Here is a 22,076-nt window from a genome sequence, read left to right as displayed (position 1 = left end):
TGTGTGTGTATGTGTGTGTGCCATAGTAAACATGCAGAGGTCAGAGGAACACTTGTGGGACTCAGTTCTCTCCTTCTGTCTTGTGGGTTCTGGGTATTGAACTGAGGGTGTCAGGCTTATCAGCAAATGCCTTTAATGGCTGAACCATCTCTCTGGCCTCAGACGTTTTGTTTCATTTATTCGGTCTTAGAGGGATTCTTATAGTTGGAAGAAAAACATGAGGATGATCTCATCCTACCCCAAAGTACCCATTTTAAATTCAGGGAAACTAAGGCCCAGAGAGATGTGGCATCATTTCCAGGAACCTCCACGGGCCTAGGTCTACCATGTGACCCCAGTTGAGACAACGTTACAGTTCATTTGAAGGTGTTTAACTTTCAGGTGTTTAGATCTTTAAGGACTAGTAAGATGCAGGGAAGAGATATGTCACACTGAGGGTTTCTAACGGTGTAGCTGTTGGAGTAATGCAGCCAGGGCTACCGACAGCGCATTTGGGCATTGACGGTTCCTTGCTTATTTGCATTATTGCCTTGCCCGCTAATGTGGGAAAGACTTTATTTTATTCGCTGATATGATCCTGTTACCGAAATAAAGCATGGCTTGTGAATGATTGTGGTCAATCAACTCAAATTGAGTTTGGTTGGGTTTTTAAATGGGTTCAGATGTCAGCTCAAATCTCTGTGGGACCTTGGAAAATGGGTAAGCACCTCTCCATCTGAGGCTGACTGAGTCTACGCAGGTGACTAGCCAATGTCTGGCTAGTAACGCTTCATATTGTGACACTCGGAGGAAGCTGGTAACATGTCCTGGATTGGTAGGGACCAGGTGGATTGTGATTTAGCAGAAAGGGGGAGAATGACTCACAGCCTCCCTTGAGTCTGGAAACCAGCATCCCTTGCAGGCTCTGGCAGAGCAAAGACTGGGCCTCCCTTCCTGCCTAATCTCTGCTGCCACCTGGAGGTCATCCCCGGCAGCAGGCGGAGAGTCACAAATTTCATTTCCCACAGAGAAAAATGAGCTTTTCTTAAGCAAGCCAGACCCTCAAGGTCTCCCATCTTCCAAGATGGATAAAGCTTCCCTGATAGTTATTGAACAATGCTACCAGTGGAAACCAGTAAGACCAGAAAGGACCAGAGGGTACCTGGGTAGCTGTCTCTGAGACATGGCCCCAAAGGGGACCAGACGAGGCAGGCAGCTAAGACTGGCCATTTCCCTCCCATCCTCCATCCAGGCTGTATTTGCTGAGCTAGGATACAGTGTTCTGATCACTTCTGCCAAGTTGAGCCACACTATTCGTGTCCTGATTGAGATCAGTCTTCTTGTGCACGAAGGAGCATTATGTCAGGTTTACTTCTTTGACATGGTGTGTGCATGGTGATGGGGGGAGTCATCATTGAGGATCAAAGGCACTAAAGGCACTAGTATGCTCTCATTAGGATAACACATATAGACAGGGAGGTTTCTTTTCCAATACGGCCTGCTGTGACAACACATGGCGTTAATCCCAGCACCCCGAACACAGCAGTAGACAGATCTCTGTGAGCTGGAGGCCAGACTGGTCTGCATAGTTAGGAGATAGTAAGACCCTGTCACAACAAGTATATAATTAATATTAAAATTTTTAATGCAAAACATCTAGAAATGAACTCGTTTAGATGTGTGTCTTAATGAGACTGTGTGATAAACTTTGCTTAGGAATATGTAATAAGGAAACATATTCCTGAGTGGGGAAATATATGAAATATTCAGAATTTTATATAAAATTCAAATACAATTCTAGTGACATTTTGGATGATAATAACAAAAGAAAAACCACGCCCAAAGAATTAAAAGTCTTCCAAACCTTCCCTAGCCCTATCATGCCTGATTTCATTAAAAGGAGTTACTATTCTCTCATTGACAGATGAGAGACTTGAAGCTTAGAGAGGATAAAATGGCTTGTCCAATGTCACACCCCGGTGAAGAATTGAACAAGCGGGGACAGTGACTCACACCTGTAATCCCAGCACTCCGTAGAATGAAGTAGGAGACTTTTCATGAGTTTGTGGCCATCCTGGGCTGCATGCCAAGCTCAAGGCAGCCAGGGTCAGAGAGCCAGGCCCTGTCTCAAAAGCAGCAGCAGTGCCTAAATAAAGTGACAAATATCCTTAATCCTAGCACTTGGAAGGTGGAAGCAGGGAGATCTCTTATGAGTAAGGCCAGCTGGGTCTACATATGGAGTTTCAGGCCAGGCAGGACTGCATAGTGAGATCCTGTTTCAAAACAAAGCAAGAGTAGCAAAGCTTGGGACTCAGAGGGTAAATTAGAGTCTGATGACCCTGTTTGATCCCTGAAACCCACCTGGTAGGAGAGAACAAACTCCTGAGGGCTATCCTCTGGCCTACTACATATGCTCTGCAGCACACATACATCCACAAACATAGATACACACACACACACACACACAGGAGGAAGAGGGAAGAGCAATCTGGGGAGAAGGCAAGAAGAGCAATTTAATTATTGGTTGAACTGAGCAGTTATTTTATCTCAGCCTGAAATTAAATATGACTGCTCCCAAAGACAGTGCTCCTTGAGCTTGTGTCCTGACTGGTCTTGGGTCACCATTAGCTCCTGTTGTCTTGACTTCAATATTGATAGTGTCCTCTTCCAGTCTTGAAAGGTTCCTGTCCAGACAGTGGACATGTGATTATTGTGCTTGAGACTTGGAAACCGAAGCCTCCCATGGTGCTACACACCCATGATGCATAAGGCTCCCCAGGTAGGTGCTGTTGCCATATGGAAAATCCCACAGGATGAGAAGGGCAGGTGAGGGGTGGGGAGAGGCTTCAGAATGAAGCTGATTGGCAGATGCAGGGTTAGGTCTAGAGGGCAGTAGTGAGGTGAGAATGGGAGGCTAGATTTTGCTGTTTCAGAGTGTTGAATGTAGTCTATGACTTCAGAACAGGTGGGAAGCAAGGGAGACCTTAGCCCAGAAATTGGAATATGGAACAGAACTCTCTCACTCCTCTTCAAGTTTGAATCTTGTGGCTATTAACTTTTTTTAAAGAAAAAATCTATAAATCTAAACATTAAAGGAAACTATACAACCTTGCCCATAGATTCTTCTTTTATCTATGTCTCTAGCCCGACATAGATAAAAATGGAATCATTTTTATCAACTTTAAAAAAAATAGGGCTGGGTGGTGGTGGCGCACACCTACAATCCCAGCACTTGGGAGACAGAGGCAGGCGGATTTCTGAGTTTGAGGCCAGCCTGGTCTACAGAGTGAGTTCCAGGACAGCCAGGGCTACACAGAGAAACCCTGTCTCGAAAAACCTTTCTTTCTTAAGGTTTTGTTTATTTATTTTATATGTGGGTACACTGTAGCTGTCTTCACACCAGAAGCTGTCTGACACACCAGAGGAGGGCATCAGATCCCATTACAGATTGTTTTTTTTTAAGATTTATTTATTTATTATATGTATATGAGTACACAGTGTAGCTGTACAGATAGTTGTGGGCCTTCATCTGGTTGTTGGCCTTCATCTAGTTGTTGGGAATTGACTTTTAGGATCTCTGCTCGTTCCAGTAGATCCTACTGGCTCCAGTCGGCCCTGCTCACTACAGCCCAAAGATTTATTTATTATTATAAATAAGCACACTGTCTTCAGACACATCAGATCTCATTACGGGTGGTTGTGAGCCACCATGTGGTTGCTGGGATTTGAACTCAGGACCTCTGGAAGAGCAGTCAGTGCTCTTACCTGATGAGCCATCTCTCCAGCCCCTTGTCTTAGCTTTCTATTTCTGTGATAACAGCCAAGGACAAAGGCTTATTTCAGTTTACATGTCCTATCACAGTCCTTTCCTCAAGGAAACCAGGCCAGGAGCTCAAGGCAGGAACCTGGAGGCAGGAGCTGAAACAGAGACCATGGAAGAGTGCTGTTTACTGGCTTGTTCTTCATGGCTTTCTCACCCTGCTTTTGTATAGAATCCAGGACCACTTGCCCAGGGTCCAGGGGTGCCACTACCCACAGTGGGCCAGGCCTTCCCATATCAACCGCTAATTAAGAAAATGAACTCAATACAGACCAGTCTCTCTTTTTTATTTTATGTGCAGTGATGTTTTGCTTGCTCATATGTCTGTGAGGGTGTCAGATCCACTGGATCTAGAATTACAGACAGTTATGAGCTGCCATGTGGGTGCTGAGAATTGAACCCAGGTCCTCTAGAAGAGCAGCTAGTGCTCTTAACCACTGAGCCATCTCTCTAGCCTGACTACAGACCAGTCTTATGGAGACATTTTCTCAATTAACATTCCCTTAACTTCACAGATATGTCTAGGTCTGTGTCAAGTTGGCAAAAAATAACTAGCATATTAATCTTGCAGAGGCCCCAGCCCACAATGAGCAGTTCTAGATGACTCACAACTCTCTTCTAGCCTCTAAGGGTATGGAACATGCACCTGGTACACATACATACATTCAGGCATGCACACACACACACACACACACACACACACACAATGTAAAGATATGTAAATCTTGAGAAAAATTAAGCAAATTAGACCTATGCAGAAATAAATCATTGACCATTCACACTGACATGGCAACGTTTCGCAGGAGCTGCATTTGTGGCTCAGTTGGCAGAATGCTTGCCTAGCATGCTCAAAGCCATGGGTTCAGTCCCCAGCACTGCATAAAACCTGGTGCAAATGGCACATGCCTGTAATCCCAGAACTTTGAAGATAAGAGATAGGAGGATCAGAAATTCAAGGTTACCCTTGCCTAGTAGTGAGTACAAGGCCAGCCTGGACTACATGAGACCCTGTCTGTGATGGTTTGAATGAGAATGGCCCCATGGCTTCACATATTTGAATGCTTGGTCCCCAGTTGGTGGAACTGTTTGGGAAGGATGGGAGGGAGTGGCTGTGTTGGAGGAAGTGTGTCACTGGGGGTGGGCTTTGAAGTTTCAAAATCCCACACTATTCCTCTCTCTCTCTCTCTCTCTCTCTCTCTCTCTCTCTCTGCCTTAAGACCTGCCTGCCTGCCTGCCTGCCACTCTGAGCTCTGCCATGATTCTCATACCAGAACAGGGTTTATGAATGAAGCTCTATGAGGAGAATTCTGAGTGCTTGTGAAAAACTCCAAGAAAACAGGACAAGGGTCATGTGTCCTGAGTCCTCCAAAGTGCAGCACTGTTTGTGGAATGTGCCTCTCCCACATGCTGCAGATAGGAGTAGGTTTGCTTCAGACCATGCATCGCTGCTTTCGATCCATCGACACACAGCTTATCCTTGTGATTGTATACAGCTGAACTCATACAAACTTCACTCATAAGACCTTGCTTAACTCTCAGTGTAAATTGTCTGATTCTCTAAATAAAGTTGGCTACTTCATGAGACTTTAGTTTGCCTCATTGTTAAACTCCATCCTCCAAGGTCCCTCCATGAGTGGTGACAATGGACTCACTTTCTGAAACTGTAAGCTTCCAATAAACTCTTTCTTCTATATGCTGTCTTGATAGTAGTGTCTTCACAGCTATGGAAGAGTAGCTAAGACACTACTGTCTCACACCTTTTGCATTGCCTCTTGGTCTAGAAAGTGGCCTTACAGACACACTCTCGTGTGAACAAAGACAGGCAGGTAGTTTGGGGCAGTTATCTCCTATACTTGTATCAGATTATGTGGGAATTATATAAGATCTGGAGAGAATTCTGGGTGTGAGCTCACAGAGCCTGAAATTCAGTGACTCCAGGCTGTCAGTGATGTAAATATAGTTTTTATTCACCTGATGTGATTGTTGTCTCTGAGACTTACTGTCTCCAGCTGCTAATCTAGGCCTAGTCCTGGAAGCTTCTAGCCTCTGTACAGTCTAATCTAGACCTAGAATGTTTTCAGTCTCTGAGACCTACTGCTGAATAAGCTCACCCTTTTATAGCTCTTTCTGAACTGTGGCTGGCTAGTTCAACTCAGTTGTTCTGGCTCAAACTCCTCTCTAAGCTGACTGATTCAATCTGGCTTCTCTCAGTTTCTTACTAAATTGCTCTGCTTGGCCCCATACTAACTTTAGCAATATGTTCTTATCTCTGGCTCATTCTCATTCTCTGGTTTGTTCTGTCTTCAACTGTGTCTAGCTTGTTCTCTCTCTGCAACCTGTCTCTCTACAACTGTCTTCGTAAAACTGTTTCCTTTCTCCCAATGCACTGCCCCTCAAATAGCTTCCCTTTCCTCTCTCTTCTCATGAGAGTTGGGCGTGTCCTATCCTGTTGAATCTTTCTCAGATTCATCACTTTGTCTGTCACTCAATTAGACATCACTTTCAAACATGGGTGCTTCCTTCTTCAAACTAACTTCACCTTTATTATTTGGGACTAAGGGCATGTCTGTATTCTAGCCAGAGGGATTAAAGGTGAGTGCTAAGGCTGAGCCACACCACAACTAGAAACAGGTTTTTCCAGTAAACACTATAATCTCAGGGTTTATAGTGTGATCAAATATTCTGCAACACAGTGACTCCTGCCTATTGTCCCCTACAGCATCACTTACCATAGCAAAACATAAGAAAGTACCTCAGTGCCCTGATAGGAAACTGATGTTTTTAAAGATTCAGTTTTGTTCCTTTTTATTGTAAGTATATGGAGGGATTTGACATAAATGCAGGTGTCCACCGAGGCCAGAGGCATCAGATCCTTCAGGAGTTGGGTGTACAGGTATTTGTGAGCCCTCTCTGTGTGGTGCTGGGTCCTGAACTCAGGTTCCCTGCAAAAGCAACACTTGCTTGCTTATAGCCCTAGCATTTAGGAGGTAGAGACCGAGGATGTAGGGTTCAAGGCTAGGCTGATACATAACCTGCCCCAGACTGCTTTAGTTAGGGTTTTACTGCTATGAACAGACACCATGACCAAGGCAACTCTTATAAGAACAGCATTTAGTTGGGGCTGGCTTACAGGTTCAGAGGTTCAGTCCATTACTGGTGGAAACATGACAGTGCCCAGGCAGGCATGGCACAGGAGGAGCTGAGAGTTCTACATCTTGTTCTGAAGGCAAATGGGAGAATACTGACTTCTGGGCAGCTAGAATGGGGTCTTAAAGCCCATGCCCACAGTGACACACTTCCTCCAACAGGCCACACCTATTCCCACAAGGCCACACCACCAAATAGTGCCACTCCCTGGGTCAAGCACATTCAAACCATCACACAGGCTTTCTTACGCTCCATGAGACCTTATCTTAATCAATCTGCATTTTGAAAGAGCCTAAAGATTTTCACTGGAATGAGGTTGCTCTTTAGAGACTCCATAGAATAATCTTTTGGAAATATTGGCAGTTGGGGGCCTGGAGAGATGGCTCATGGGGTGAGACACTTGCTGTGCAAGTGTGAGGACCTGAGTTTGGGTCCCCAACACTAACATCCATGAGGGAGCAGCATCGTGCCCACCTGCAATCCTAGCACTAAGGAGAAAGGCAGAGAATCCCTGAAACAGGCTGTCTGGCAAGACAAACTGTTGAACTCTGGGTTCAAGGGAAGAACTGACTCAAGAGATAACGTAGAGAGTGACTGAGAAGCACATCTGATGTCAGCCTCTGACCTCCACACGCTCACTTTTTAAAAGAAATATTGGCCACTAGAAACAATCAAGTTTCAACAGAATACTTGTGGCTGCTCCCATTTGTGTGGGGGTTGCTCCAAAAAAAAGGCCCAGCCCTGAGATCCCTTCCAGTGATGTTTCTTCATACAGTAACCAGGAGGCCAGGGCTTAGGGGCCACCTGTACGGTGCCTTGCTGCCCGGACGGCAGCAATAACGACCAAACACCGAGACTTCTTCTCTCCACGGTTTACTCAGGAAGTTTTCTTTTTGTGTTGACAGCTCTATTAGGTACCCAAGTGTTAACAGCTCTTTTAGGTGTTACGGCTCTTTTCCGTGGAATGGCCGCTGCTCTTTCTTCTGTGGAGTGGCGTGGAATGGCGTGGCGTGGAATCGCGTGGCATGGCGTGGAATCGCGTGGAGTGGCATAGACTGGCGTGGCGTGGAATCGCGTGGCGTTGCGTGGCCCCAGCTGCTCTGCTAGCTCTGCTTTTATACTCGAGCCCAAGCTCTCAAGTCCTCCTGGATTGGTTCCCGGCTATCGCCTCATTAGCATACACCTGCTTGGGAGGGGTTTGGTAGCATGCACCTGCTCGGGTTTGGCGCATGATTGGTTAGCATGCACCCGCTCAGGAGACACCTAATTTGCATGAGCCCGCTCGGGAGGGGCGCATGCGCAGTGGAATCGTCTATTGCTGCCGCCATGCGTCTTGGATTCAATTGTCCGAGGGGCTGCCTACAGCCACCCAGTGACTATTTGCGTATTTTGTATTTGTTCTCCATATGGACACTTTTCCTACTCAAAAGCAACTAAGTTCTACTCCTAAACACAGGAGCTTGGAAAACGGGGGGGGGGGGGGGGGGGGGGGGGGGAGAGGGGGGGCAGACCTCAGACATATCCTCCTGTGGCCATATGCCTAGCAGCAACCCTCAGGAGCAATCCAAACATCCCTGGATAGAAGAACAGACAAAGAGAATGTAGAGGAATCACCTTCTGGTTGAACTGTGTATGTTCAGGAATATGGAGCTGAGCACAGACCAACAAGCAGGTGATCGTGTGTGCAGCAAACTGAGCGCCAGCAAGCGAACAGGCTTGCTATGCATTGTGTGCACTTGGTTTCTCTGTTCCCAAAGGTGGGAGTGCCTTTAAGCTCGTGCTGCCTTGATTTCCTACCCCTGTGAGCTGTGAGCTGTGAGCTGTGAGCTGTGACCTGGAATCATGCACTAAAGTAGCCCTTTCCTCCCTGAATTTCTTTTTGTCAGGATATTTTACCACCGATGTGAGACCAGAACACATGTGCCTCCATGGACTTTCTCCTTGAGGCAGGAGATGAGCAGAGGTAGACTCTTTTTTTTTTTTTTAACATTTTTTAATGATTCATTTCCTTTTATTTTATGCATATCAGTGTTCTGCCTACTTGTATCCTATGTGTGAGGGTGTCGGATCCCCTGAAACTGGAGTTGTAGAGAGTTGCGAGCTGCCATGTGGGTGCTGGGAATTGAACCTGTGTCCTTTAGAAGATCAGCCAGTCCTCTTAACCATTCATTGAGCCATCTCTCCAGCCCCCAAAGGTGGACTCTTAAGTGAGCAGAAAAGGATGGCCTCTGAGGAAACTAACAAGAGCCAGACTCACCACATTTTGCTGAGGACCCTGGCAAGACCGGAAATCCCAACACACACTCACATACTCACAGATACACTCTCTCTCTCTCTCTCTCTCTCTCTCTCTCTCTCTCTCTCTCTCTCACACACACACACACACACACACACACATACACACACACATACTCTCACATACACACTCACACACACTCACACACACACACTCTTTCACACACACATTCTTTCACACACACTCTCTCTCACACACATACTCTAGCATACACATTCATACATACTCTCTCACACACACACTCTCTCTCACACTCTCACACACACTCTCTCACACACATACTCTAACACACACTCACAAACACACTCTCTCTCACACACACACTCTCACACACACACACTCACACACTCTCACACACATATACTCTCTCACACACACATACACTCTAACACACACACTCTTTCTCACACACACTCTCACACACATACACTCTCTTTCTCTCACACACACACACTCTCACACACACTCTCTCACACACACACTCTCTCTCACACACACATACTCTCTCACACACACACTCTCTCACATACACACTCTCACATACACACTCTCTCACACACACATACTCTCACACGCACACACTCTCACACGCACACACACTCTCTCTCACACACATACACACACACACACTCTCACACACACATACTCTCTCACACACACACTTTTTCTCTCTCACACACTCTCTCTCTTTCTCTCTCACACACACTCACACACACTCACACACACACACACACACACACACACACACACACGCAGCATCTTCCTGCTTCTCTTTTTCTGCACCACCACTCTGACCATGTTAGAGGCCCCTGTTAGCTGAGTGAGGAACCGTGAAAACCTAAGACTTGATCTGAACCCCCCCCCATCTGCCTCAGGCTTCCCCTCCAGGGCCAGCCTGAGGATGAGAGGTCTCAGTGCTGACTCAGGACTGAAGCTCGGATTAGCAGAGGGGAGTGGAGACCGTAATCCTGTCATAAGACCGAGCCCCAGGGTGACCAAAACAACCCTGTGACTGCCTAAAGGGCACACAGGACCAGAGAGGGATCAGACCCCCACCATGAATGTTTAAATTTTGCTTTCTAATTTTACTCCAAAGTAGTTATCTTGAATTAATAACATATGTGTATGTAGTTTTTTAATTTTTAATTTTATGTGTATGGGTGTTTTGCCTGCGTGTATGTCTGTGTACCACATGCATGCCTGATGCTCTTGGAGGCCAGAAGAGGGCAAAGGATCCCCTGGGAGTACAAGATGATTGTGAGCCACCACCACATTGGTGCTGGAAACCAAACCTGGGTTCTCTGGAAGAGCAGCCAGTGCTCTTAACTGCTGAGCCATCTCTCCAATACCATATGCACGTATCTTGTCCCTCCTACTAGGTGATAAGCTCTGATGGGGTTTGAGTCACGGCGGGAAGCGTCTGCAGACACCAGGCCCAGGCAGTTCCACGTGTAAGAGGTTTAATTGGAAGGGGGGTAGGGGGGTAGCAGCGCAGGAAGAGAGAGGGGAGAGAGAGAAGAAAAGAGAGAGAAAGATGGAGGAAAGTACCCATATATATATATATGTCGTGACGTAGCAGTCCAGGTAAAGGTGGGAGCTGAACCCAATGGATTCTGGGAATATGGTGGCCGTTGCCCTGGCGACAGGTCTGTGGACCCGTCCACATATCTGCCGCAGGCAGGTTCTGGATGCTAACAAGCTCTTCAAAGGTGAGGTCTTGTTGAGGTTTGGTCTGTTGCTATGTGTTGCAATGCTAAATATTGGCCCCCAAGATCTGGCTGTTCCCCTCCGCCACCCCCTTCCCCAGATCTTGGTTGAATAAAGATGCCTACAGCCTGTGGCTGGGCAGAGGAGAGGTAGGCGGGGCTTCGGTTCCCGGGCTTGGGCCTGAGGGTGAGACCACAAGGAAGGAGGGGAGAGAGAAGAAGAGAGAAGACAACATGGAGTAGGCAGATTGTGAGAGTATGGCCAGGAAGGTTGGCCAGTTGGAGTAGGAGTGGCCCAGGTGGAACAGGCCAAGTGATATCTCACGGTTGTTTACAGGGAAACAGATAAAATAGCTTAGAGCGTTGATATCTGTCCAGCTCTAGTGCTTCTAAGGCTTATTATAAATAGAAAGGTTTTGTGTCTTTTATTTGGGAACTAAATGATCAAGGTGGGTGGAAACCCCCAATTGATATGCTCCTAAGATTGATTTACTTTTGTTTTAGGTGTATAGGTGTTTTGCAGCATTCGATGCCCTCCTCTGACCTCCTTGAGCTCCGGCATGCATGTGATGTACACATATACATAAATCATAGATAAACATTTAAAAAACCAAGGTGCACAGAGCCTGAGGAACGGCACATGAGGCTGTCAAGTGATTCAAGGATTGAAAGTTTTCGGCAGATGAAATTTGAGAATAGGACTTTCAAGACCAGCAGATGCTGCTCTGGGGAACAGACTACACTGGTGTCCCACTAGCGGACACGTTCACCATTTGTTGTCCCAACATAATTCATAAAGTATCTCTTTTGTTGATGAGGCCACCATCCCTGTTCACGGTGCAGTAAAGGTAAGAGAGATCCCATTTGCTTGTAGCTGCATTTCGTGGATGATGTTTGGCTGAAGGGCAAATGGGATGGCATTTGGTGAAGCTTAATGCCCACTCTGAGTGCTCAGCACAGGGAGAGATTACAGTTATAGGCTGCCCTCCCCCTTCATAGGTGAGTGGAGGCCGCTGGAGAACCCAGCTGCCTGTCTCCCGAGAGAGAGCACACTTCCCTCATGAGCTCTCAGCTGAATTCCAAAACCTCAGGATGTCCATTTGGATAAAGCGGAAGACACTCTTTCTCAGAGACAGGAGCCACAAAGCTAAGGCCACTGGGTTTCCAGGTCGACTTTCAACAAAGCCCTGGGGGGGCGGAGGGCTTTCTTTAGAAAGTCCACTGACCTCCAGGAGTCTCAATGCCTAAGAATAGCGCAGCTTGTTACATCTAGGAACTGCTGGACTCCAGGGCATTCGCTCCTACTCCTTCCTTAAAGACCTGGAGGAGGGGATGTGGCAAAGACAGTGTAATGGTGAGGATAACTACCTCCCAAGATCCCAAGAAGAGCGTCTTTTTTTTTTAAGATTTATTTATTTATTTATTTATTTATTTATTTATTTATTATAGGTGAGTACTGTTGCTAGAAACACGAGAAGAGGGCATCAGACCCCATTACAGATGGTTGTGAGCCACCATGTGGTTGCTGGAAATGGAACTCTAGACCTCTAGACGAGCAGTCAGTGCTCTTAACCACTGAGCCATCTCTCCAGCCCCAAGAAGAGCATCTTTGGTTAAGATAGGTAGATAGATAGATAGATAGATAGATAGATAGATAGATAGATAGAAAAAGGAAGTCGTGTTTGAGCCCCGCCTCTTTGAGTTTCATACAAGTTCCATCTTGCCTCTATCTACCTGACTCAAGCCCTCATTAAAATGGAAGAGATCTGAGATAGGCACAAGACTGTCACTTCCCTGACTCAAGAGCTGGGGATGAAGAGCAACAGTTATGGCTCTAGGCAGAGAACATATAGCTAGAGAGAAGGGCCCAAGGACCAACCCCTCCCTGTGAAAGCCTGGTATTGTACATACTGGTTCTTGCTCCCAAGGAGAGGAGCAGAATGGCATCATGCCAGGGCAATCTCTTTGTTCTGTTCTCCTGTTTCTAAGCTGGGATAGCTAGAGATTTCTTTAGACAGCCAAGGTTGCCCTGGAGCTTTGCACTGGCTTTTGGCAGGAAGCAATATAAACTTGCCTGATCTTGGGTGGGCTTGGGCTTCCCCTCACTGCCAGGTCAGAGGCTACAACCAAGCTACCACCACAACATATCGAATAAACCCTCTACCCTCTCCTTTGTGAAGGGGTCGGTGGCTCCCAAGGCCTTGAATTCAATCCCTTTTAGAGGAGGCCTTCAGACTGGGAACCTCTCTCCCCCATTCCCTCGGCTATCCACATGGACCTCCTCCATTCACCACCCAACCGTTTTTGAACCAAAATGTCACTGCCTATTAAGATCCTGTAAATGTAATAATATGTTTTTGAATCTCTTATCCGTGTCTTCGCTGGTTTATCTAATCACTGAGTCTGAGGGAGGATTATTACTGCTGCTTAGACTGTTGGAGCACAACAGAGCAGGGACCCTCTAGGAGAACTAACTCCTTTGAAACAGAGACTCCTCTGGAAGACATCAGACCTTCTGCCTCATTAGTTCATGGGCCTGAGCTTAAGGAGAACATTCCGAGTCCCAGGGCTGCCACAGTGCTGCAGATGTAAATGTTGGCCCAACGAGAAAGGGGGTGTACAAGGGAAACAGAGAAAAAGCCCTTGAGGGTCTGAGTTGGGCTCACCTATGGGCAGCTGGCACACATGCACAAACCGTGTAAAAGGCTCTCGGTTTGATCCCCAACATGCCAAACCCTGTGAGGAAAAATCATGTATAATCTGAATTTTCTAAAGTTTTTACTGGGCTGGGCTTCTTTTGTGTTTTGAATAATTTATTCTTTAGTGAGGGCATACACATGCGGTGGTTCACAAGAAAGAGGATGGAGAACAACTTTGGGGAGTTGGTTCTTCTCTTTCACTGTGACAGTTTGAATATGCTTGGCCCAGGGAGTGACATGATTAGAGGCATAGCCTTGTTGGAAAGGCGTGTCACTGTGGGGGTGGGTTTTGAGACCCTCCTCCTAATCACGTGGGAGTAAGTCTTCTGTTTGCCGTGGTGGAACCCTTCCAAGGGCAAACCTTTTCATACTTAAGTCTAAGCTTTTCAATTTAGTAGCCAGAGCTCAGAGAATATTTAATCAATATTGAATCAAAAACAAGAGGAAAAACAGAGCTAGAAATGCCACTGAAAGCTGAGTTCTGGGGTTGGGGATGCAGCTCAGACCTAGTGTGCTTGTGTAGCAAAACCTTGGGTGGTGACACCACATACACTCCTCAGTGTGAATGCAGGTGTGCACACGCACATGCACACACTGGATGGAAGATACTGGAGACAGAAAGAAAAATAACTCTGCCCCCTTTTCTTCCAAAGCCCCTACTACAGCCTGAGTGTCATCAGCCCTTACGTCATGGTTCCCCTTTCCCTTCAGGTAAGAAACTTACCTTCTGGTTTAAAGGCCTCACTTTAGGGCAATGGCTCCACAGAGAGAAGCCCTCGCCGCTAGCTTTAGTTAGGCCTTAGTTGAAGCCCTGGAACTCAGCTGGTGAAAGAAGAGAACTGACTCCCACAGGCTATCCTCTGACCTGCATATCATGCCACAGCACACATATTCCTATATTCACATACAGATAAGCAGACAAATAAATAGACAAGACGGGAAAGGTCCTTATGTAGAGCTTTCTCCTCAGTGGAAAAGCCATACCGCTGGGGTTAGTGACATCTTGCAATAATTGTGTGGAAGCAAATGTTTGGAGGTCATAGCTGAGCCAACACATAAACCCAACATCCTGGGTTCTCAATACTCTCTGGAATCAAAATGGGGGTCAACACATCAAGGGCTGTCCCAGAGTTCCTTAGGTCGAAGCCTATAGTCCAGGAAACCCCTTAGTCCTGGCCGTATGAAGACAGTCTCAGGACTCAGAAGATTTCTAGCTAGCTGAAGACTAGACAAATTTGAAAGCAGAATATTGGGAGAGGTGGAGAGAAATCAAAACCACAAATGTTCACCGCCAGTCTTCAAGGGCCTATAAAATTACTTGGAAGATACAGGAGGAAGGAATGTGATGTAAACAACAGAGCTACCAAGGAGTGCTTAAGGCTGAGAGAGGAAACCCTTCAAATAACAGCCTGAGAGGTGAGGATGCTGGCCGAGGTGAGGAAACATGACCTGCATCCCCTCGAACTAGAGAGCTGCCTTACAACAGAGCAGTTTTAGGGTAGTATAGATCTGGGCTGGTCTAGCCATGCTAGAAGGGTAGTTTGCAACCTGTGGGTCAAGACCCACATAGGGTCACATATTAGACATTTTACATTATGATTCATAACAGTAGAAAAATTAGTTATGAGGTAGCAACTAAATAATTTGATGGTTAGGAGTCACTACAAGATGAGGAAGTATATTAAAGTGTCTCAGCGTTAGGGAGGTTGAGAGCCACTGAGCTAGAACATGGCTGGCTGTGAACTTATGCTTAGGAGTCTCAGGTTCAAAGGAGCGAGGATTGGGACTTTGGACCCAAACAATAAAACTGCCCTCATGTCATATTGTAGCACAGTACAGAGAGCTGTTGTCCTGTTATCACCCAGAGTCCATATTTAAATCGTGTATTTATTTGTTTCAGATATTTTCTTTTTCTTTTTTCTCTCCCCTCACCCATGCTGTGGAATACAGGGATTTGAAGGGAGCAGACTTGACTAGGGAGGGGATAAGAGGATATGAGGTGGGAGCTTTCCTTTTAGGATTCACAAAAAAATCCAGTCTGGGGGTCCGAGGCTTCCCAGTGGAGGCAGTGGGGTTGGAGTGGGTATTGTTGCTCTGGCAGGGACAGCATTCTTCCTTGAACCCAGTGTTCGCTGTGAGTTGGCTGGCACAGTCCCTGTCCCTCACAAGAAACCTAAGCCACCTCAGCTGTTAACCAAGCAGCCTACCCTGAGAGCCTTATCCCTTGCTATGCTGTGACGGCCATGAGAGAGTTCCATGTGAGGAAAGAGAAGGGCAGGAGACAGGCAGCCAAGCCAGATGAAGCTTCCATGCCATCACGGCTGCCATTCTGTCCCACAGTGGCAGGATCCTGGCTCAGCTGACTCTGAGCTCAGCTCTTCACTCTGCCCACTTCCCAGGTAATCGCTTCTTCCTTCTGTAAGACTGGCTATCAGAGAAGTGTTTATCTAATGGGAGAGACCTAATTCACATCTAGAGCTCCAGAGCAAGGGCCTCTGGGAAATAAAGCATTGAGGTTTCTAGAGCATTGAGAGGAGACGAGGAAATGGAAGAATTCGGTGTTCAATTTGAACTAAAGTTCTTTAATTTTGATTTTTTTCCCCCATTGGATATGGACAAGGTAGCATTTTTATAAATTGTTTGTTCATATCTATATTTATAATGATGTGTTTCTTTTTGCTCTTTTTAAGAAGGTTTTTATTGTTGCTGAATTTTGAGCCAACACCTCATTATGCAGCCCAGGCTAGCCTCAAACTCTCCCCAGCACTGAGCTTACAGGTCCTCTCTCTTCAATTAGAAAGGTAAAAAGAAAGAAGAGAATTCATCCTAAAAGGCTTCTCTTTCCCAGATTCACACTGTATTTGGCTCCAATAACTTGTTGTTTGTCTCATGGAACAGAAGCAAAGAGGGAGACGGTGACAGACATGCCTGGCACCATTCAGCCATGACTGTCACGGGACTGAGGTTGGGTCAGACAACGCTCTGGCAGAAGGACTGCTATAATGTAAAAGCCCTGCTTCCAGGCTGTCTCAGAATTTTGCTTTCCCTGCTTTCTTCGGTTTTCTTAAAAACAAATAAGCAAGCAAACAAACAAACACTCAATTCTCCCCAGGTGTGTCACATGCCTATAATCATGGCACCTGAAAGGCAGAGGCCGGAGGCTCTGGTGTCCGAGGTCACCCTCACCTACACCACATGTTCAAAATCAATCTGGGGTACGTGGGTGCTGGGCATCTAACCCTGGTCCCAGTGTGAGTCACCAACACACACACACACACACACACATACATACACACACACACCTGTACACTTTAAATTGTGTCTACATTGTTTATATCTAATATGATACCAATTCACTACAAATAGTTGTTCCACTCAAATTCCCAGCCTAGGGAATAATGCTGTGAGAACCTGCGCACATGCCATGTTTTCTGAATGTTTTCTCCACAGAATTCTGTTACATCTGAGACTGTTGGCATTGCTCCCGTTTTTGTGACTTTTTTCCTTGTTTATTTTCAGGGCTTCTGGACGACTGGGCATCCTCATCTTTCCTGATAGCACTAGGCACAGTTTTCCAGGTGTTGTAGATGTTCTACTCTTCCTGAAATCTGAGCCTAACTAGATCACATAAGGACAAGTTGGTAGATCTGTAATTCTTGGGTTCTGTAGGCCCTGGCATCTGCTCAGGGCTCCTCTCCACACGCTTCCTCCTCTCTCCTGAGAGCTGAATCCCACTGGGGCCCAAGCCACCACACCATCATCACCACCTTGCCTACTGGGGGCCCACGTCACCCTGCCATCATCACCACCTTGCCCACTGGGGCCCAAGCCACCCCACCACCATCACCACCTTGCCCATTGGGGGCCCAAGCCACCCCACCACCATCACCACCTTGCCCACTGGGGGCCCAAGCCACCCCACCACCATCACCGCCTTGCCCACTGGGGCCCAAGGCACCCCACCACCATCACCACCTTGCCCAGTACAAGCCAACAAAGACCTTTACAGACTCACCTTCCTGAAACCCACCACTGATTTCTGTGTCTTGTTCCCAGGTGTCCAGTGGCTTCCCAGGGCCGTCAAGCCAAGTCAGGACAACTTGAATTGGCTTCCTCATTCTTCCAGGCCTTAACACACCACCTCCTTGCCCACTCCTGAGAGGAGCAGACTTAAGCCAAGGACATTCATACTGCTGGAGAGGGTGTAACTATATAGCCACTCACCAAAGACAATGTGACAATATTTAATAAAGACACACCAAATAATTAACTAGCTTCCTTTTTAGAGAACCTTGGACACATGGTACCAGGGTATGTGAACAAGGAAGTACATTTATGTACACAGCACTTTTTGGGTAGATTTTTTTTTCTTCTTTTTATTTAGCATGTGTGTTCTTAATTTTAAAAGGAATGTAACCACCTACTTTCCAAAATAAAGTTAAAATGTTTTCCACTAAAATCCTGACTTCCAATATCACCTAATATGCTAGAGAGATGGCTTAGCAGTTAAAAGCACTTGGTGCTCTCCCAGAGGACCTGGGTGCACTTTACAGCACCCAAATGGTGGCTCACAGCTATCTGTGATTCCAGTTCCAGGGAACCAATGCTTGCCTCTGGCTTCCCTGGGCATCAGGCACGTGGTACAGTCAGACATGCAGAAAACACCCACTGCTGATGACATTTCTTCCCAGTGGTAAACAATAACTTTGTCTACATCCTCTAAGGTCCCAGTGACAAACCAAGGCATGATTCTGCCACAATTTCCTGTGGAGAACTAATGAGTGTATTTGGTTTCTTTACAGATAGGTGAGGGGTTACTTACAGGTTATGGGTGCTCCTCCCTGCAACAGGCCATACCTACAAAGCCTTTGCCCATCAGGGACAAGGGTTCCCCATAGTTGCAGAGATGGATACCACTGGATACTCGGTTATGGGTCTTGTGACCTCTCGGGGGTGGGGGTAGGGGATGATCTATGGACAAGCCCAGGTGGGATAATCCTTTCGCAAGGGGGAGCAGCTGAACTCCCCAAGAGAGCAGTTGCTTGGCTTGGAAGACAGTCACTCATGTACATAAAACAAATTAAAATGAAAATTTAAAAATAAGTACATAAACTGGGTGTGATAGTCTGTGCCTATAATCGTAGCACCTGGGAGACCTAGGCAGAAAGATTAAAAATCTGAGACCAGCCAGCCCTACACACCAAGGTCCTTCTTTTTTGCCAAACTATGTAACCTGAGTTTCATCGACAGACATGGTGAAGGAACTCCTGAAGGTTGTCTCTGGCCTATACATGTGTGTACATACACAAAATAAATACATGTAGCAACAACAAAAAGACTGGGCCACGTATGGGGGTAATATATTTAGTCCCTGCACTGGGAGGCAGAGGCAAGGGATTTTGAGACCAGCCTGGTTTACTTAAGAGAGTTCCAGGCTTAACAAAGCTACATTGTGAAACCCTTTCTCAGAGAGACAGAGACAGAGACAGAGACAGAGACAGAGGAAGAGAGAATCAAGCCTGGGGACCCAGCAGTTCAGCTGGTGGAATGTTTGCTTAACACACCTTCAGCCTGGGTTCCATCCCCATGGCTGAATAAACCCAATGCCCTGGCACATTCACCTATATATAATCCTAGCATTTAGGAAGTGAAGGCAGGAGAATCAGATCCTTGCCTATGAAGTAAATTTGAGGCCAGCTTGGACTTCATAAGACTGTTTCAGAAAATAATAATAGTAGTAGTAATAATAATAATAACAACAACAATAATAATAGTAATAATAATAATAAAATTTGATATGCAGAAATCTCTCAGTTTTTGTTTCCATGGATGTTTTTTTTTTTTCAAGACAGGGTTTCTCTGTATAGCCCTGGCTGTTCTGGAACTCACTCTGTAGACCAGGCTGGCCTCGAACTCAGAAATCCACCTGCCTCTGCCTCCCAAATGCTGGGATTAAAGGCGTGTGCCACCACCGCCCGGCACTGTTTCCATGAATGTTAACAAATAGTACACATCATTTGCTTTTTTTTAGTGAAGGGCTGTGCAGATGAGTTCAAAGCAGCTTAGATTTGTTTGACTTCACAAGGCACCGGTAAGCCTTGTTCACTCTGTGAGTACATAAAGGTTCAGTTCACACCTTGCTCAGCTGCTTGAGTGTGCCCAGATGAACTGCCAGATTGCCAGTCATGGACTGACCCCAGGTCAGTCAGTCTACTGTGCCTAGACAAGTCTACTGTGCCGCCGAGGAACCCAGCCGGGAATCCTCGGAAGAAGGGGGCTAAGATGTGCACTATAAGATGGTCTGCTGTGGCTGAGGGGAAATGAGCAGCTGGCAGGGGTCCTGAAGGGCGGGGGACACTGGGTGGTGAACAACAATATAGTGTTCAAGGAGCAGTAAGCCAGCTAAGTGCTGACTGTAAGCCCACCACTCCATGAAACATTTCTCATTACATTCTTAAGTAATAAAAGTGAATCCCTGTGAATTCATGGCCAGCCAGAGCTATATACAGTGAGACACTGTCTCAAAAACCAAAGCAACAAACAAACGGAAACAAACAAACGCATAAATTTAAAATTTAAAAAGATTACCCAAGGAAATAATGTCACTCAAGGAAAGCCTCACTGGCCTCCTACGACAGACAGAAAGGACGACTGGTTACACAGCAGCCCCTCCCCCCATGCTTCACAGAGTTACTTTCATGTTGGGCATGTGACACTTGATCTAGGAATCTGCTCAAGAAACCCAAAAAAGAGAAGGAAGGCTCCCAGGGGACCGAGTTAAGAGTCTTCACGCCCTGCCTCTGCCCACTGTCAGCCCATCTGTTTGGTTCTAGCACATGGGAGTCTGGAACATGACTAATTACTGTGCTATCTGCTCCATCCCTGGTGCAAAGAAGTCAGCCAGGCTTCTCCATCATCACATCTTAGTTCCCACAAATCACCCCACCCACATCTGTCCAGCCATCCGCTCACCACCTAAGACTCGATAGATAGAGGAACTGGGATGCTACGGTGCAGGTGAGGGCCTCTGTCACTTTTCTTGCCAGTACAACCTGCTTCTGACCCATCTGTCCCAGGGACTCTGTCCACCAGGCTATCAGGCAGCTAGAAACTACCACGTTTACCATGTTCCAGAGCTTACTTGTCTCTGAGCTCTTCTCATTTGACAGAAAACCGGAGGGAGAGATAGGGACACTACCACATCCTGTATTACAAAGACCCACTCATGCCCCATACGTGCATGTTCTTACTATCTTTGCATGAACACACTGGTAAGGCTTTTTCTGGGTTACCCCTCCTGCCCAAATGTACTTGGAGGAGTACAAGGCTGATACCAGCTGAACTCACATTTCAATTGCCTCTGGGGGAGAACTGAGGATGATAAAGAGACACACAGACATCCCAGGTCCCAGATGTGGCTAAGCACCTGAGCAGAAGGGAGCAATGAGATCCAGAATGACTGCTCTCTGGATGAGCTGGAAGACAGTCTTCAGGGAGATAATTCTCTCATCTCTGAATAAAGCTCAACTTTAAGATTCAACCAGGCCCTATTCAGTTGCCTTCAGATTACACTTCCACCCAGACACTTCTCCTAAGGGTCCTGGTGGCTGCTTCCCCCGCTATACTGGGGGACAGAGGGTGCTTAGTTCTCAGTGCTGTCCAGGTCTCTGCCCTTGATGCTCTGTGCTCCCTCTGAAAGACTTGCTGCTGTTCTCAGTTTCCAGCTGTGCTCTGGTGACTCCTGCCGTCCAGTGCCTACTGTTTCCCTCATACTATGGAACATGGATGCTAAGCCACACTGTGTGCAACCACAGTAAGAGGAAAGAGAGCTAACGCCCTCCACTGAGAGTAGGTGAGCTCATTCTCCATCCAGGGGTGGTGTTTGTATGTGGTCTATCAAGGGAGGGCTGGGGGGCAGGGAGCGGCGGTTAAGACAGTAAAGTAAACTCAGCCGGATGGTTCGTTCCCTCAACCACCCATTGGGGAGCACACTCCCAACTTAGTCCAATTTGAACTTCCCTGCTGAGCTCCACGCCCGATGGGCCCAAGTGGAATAGACACGAATAGACATCCACCCACCCAACATTCTCAATAGTAACTCAAACCCATGTCCAGAACTCAACACTATCCTTAACATGGGCCCTTCTCCTATGACTGTTATGCTAAAGTGGGAGGCAGAGGTGTTAACTGACAGTGACCGTAGAAATGGATGCAGCACAGGAGCCCATACAGCCTGAACAGGCCTGGAACAAAGGGCCATACCCATGGAGCCACAGGAATGGCGCTTCCCTCAGGTGACAACACGAGAGGGGGGGACAGAGAGAGACAGAGAGACAGAGACAGAGAGACAGAGAGAGACAGAGACAGACTAGGAAAGAAGACAAATAGCTTCTCTCCCCCATAGGGAAAGGGCCAAGAGCATAGGGGAG

This window comes from Mastomys coucha, unplaced genomic scaffold (genome assembly GCF_008632895.1).
Source record: "Mastomys coucha isolate ucsf_1 unplaced genomic scaffold, UCSF_Mcou_1 pScaffold20, whole genome shotgun sequence".
NCBI lineage: Eukaryota > Metazoa > Chordata > Mammalia > Rodentia > Muridae > Mastomys > Mastomys coucha.
The sequence above is the reverse complement of the archived record's forward strand: the minus strand, read 5'-3'. Positions refer to the sequence as shown.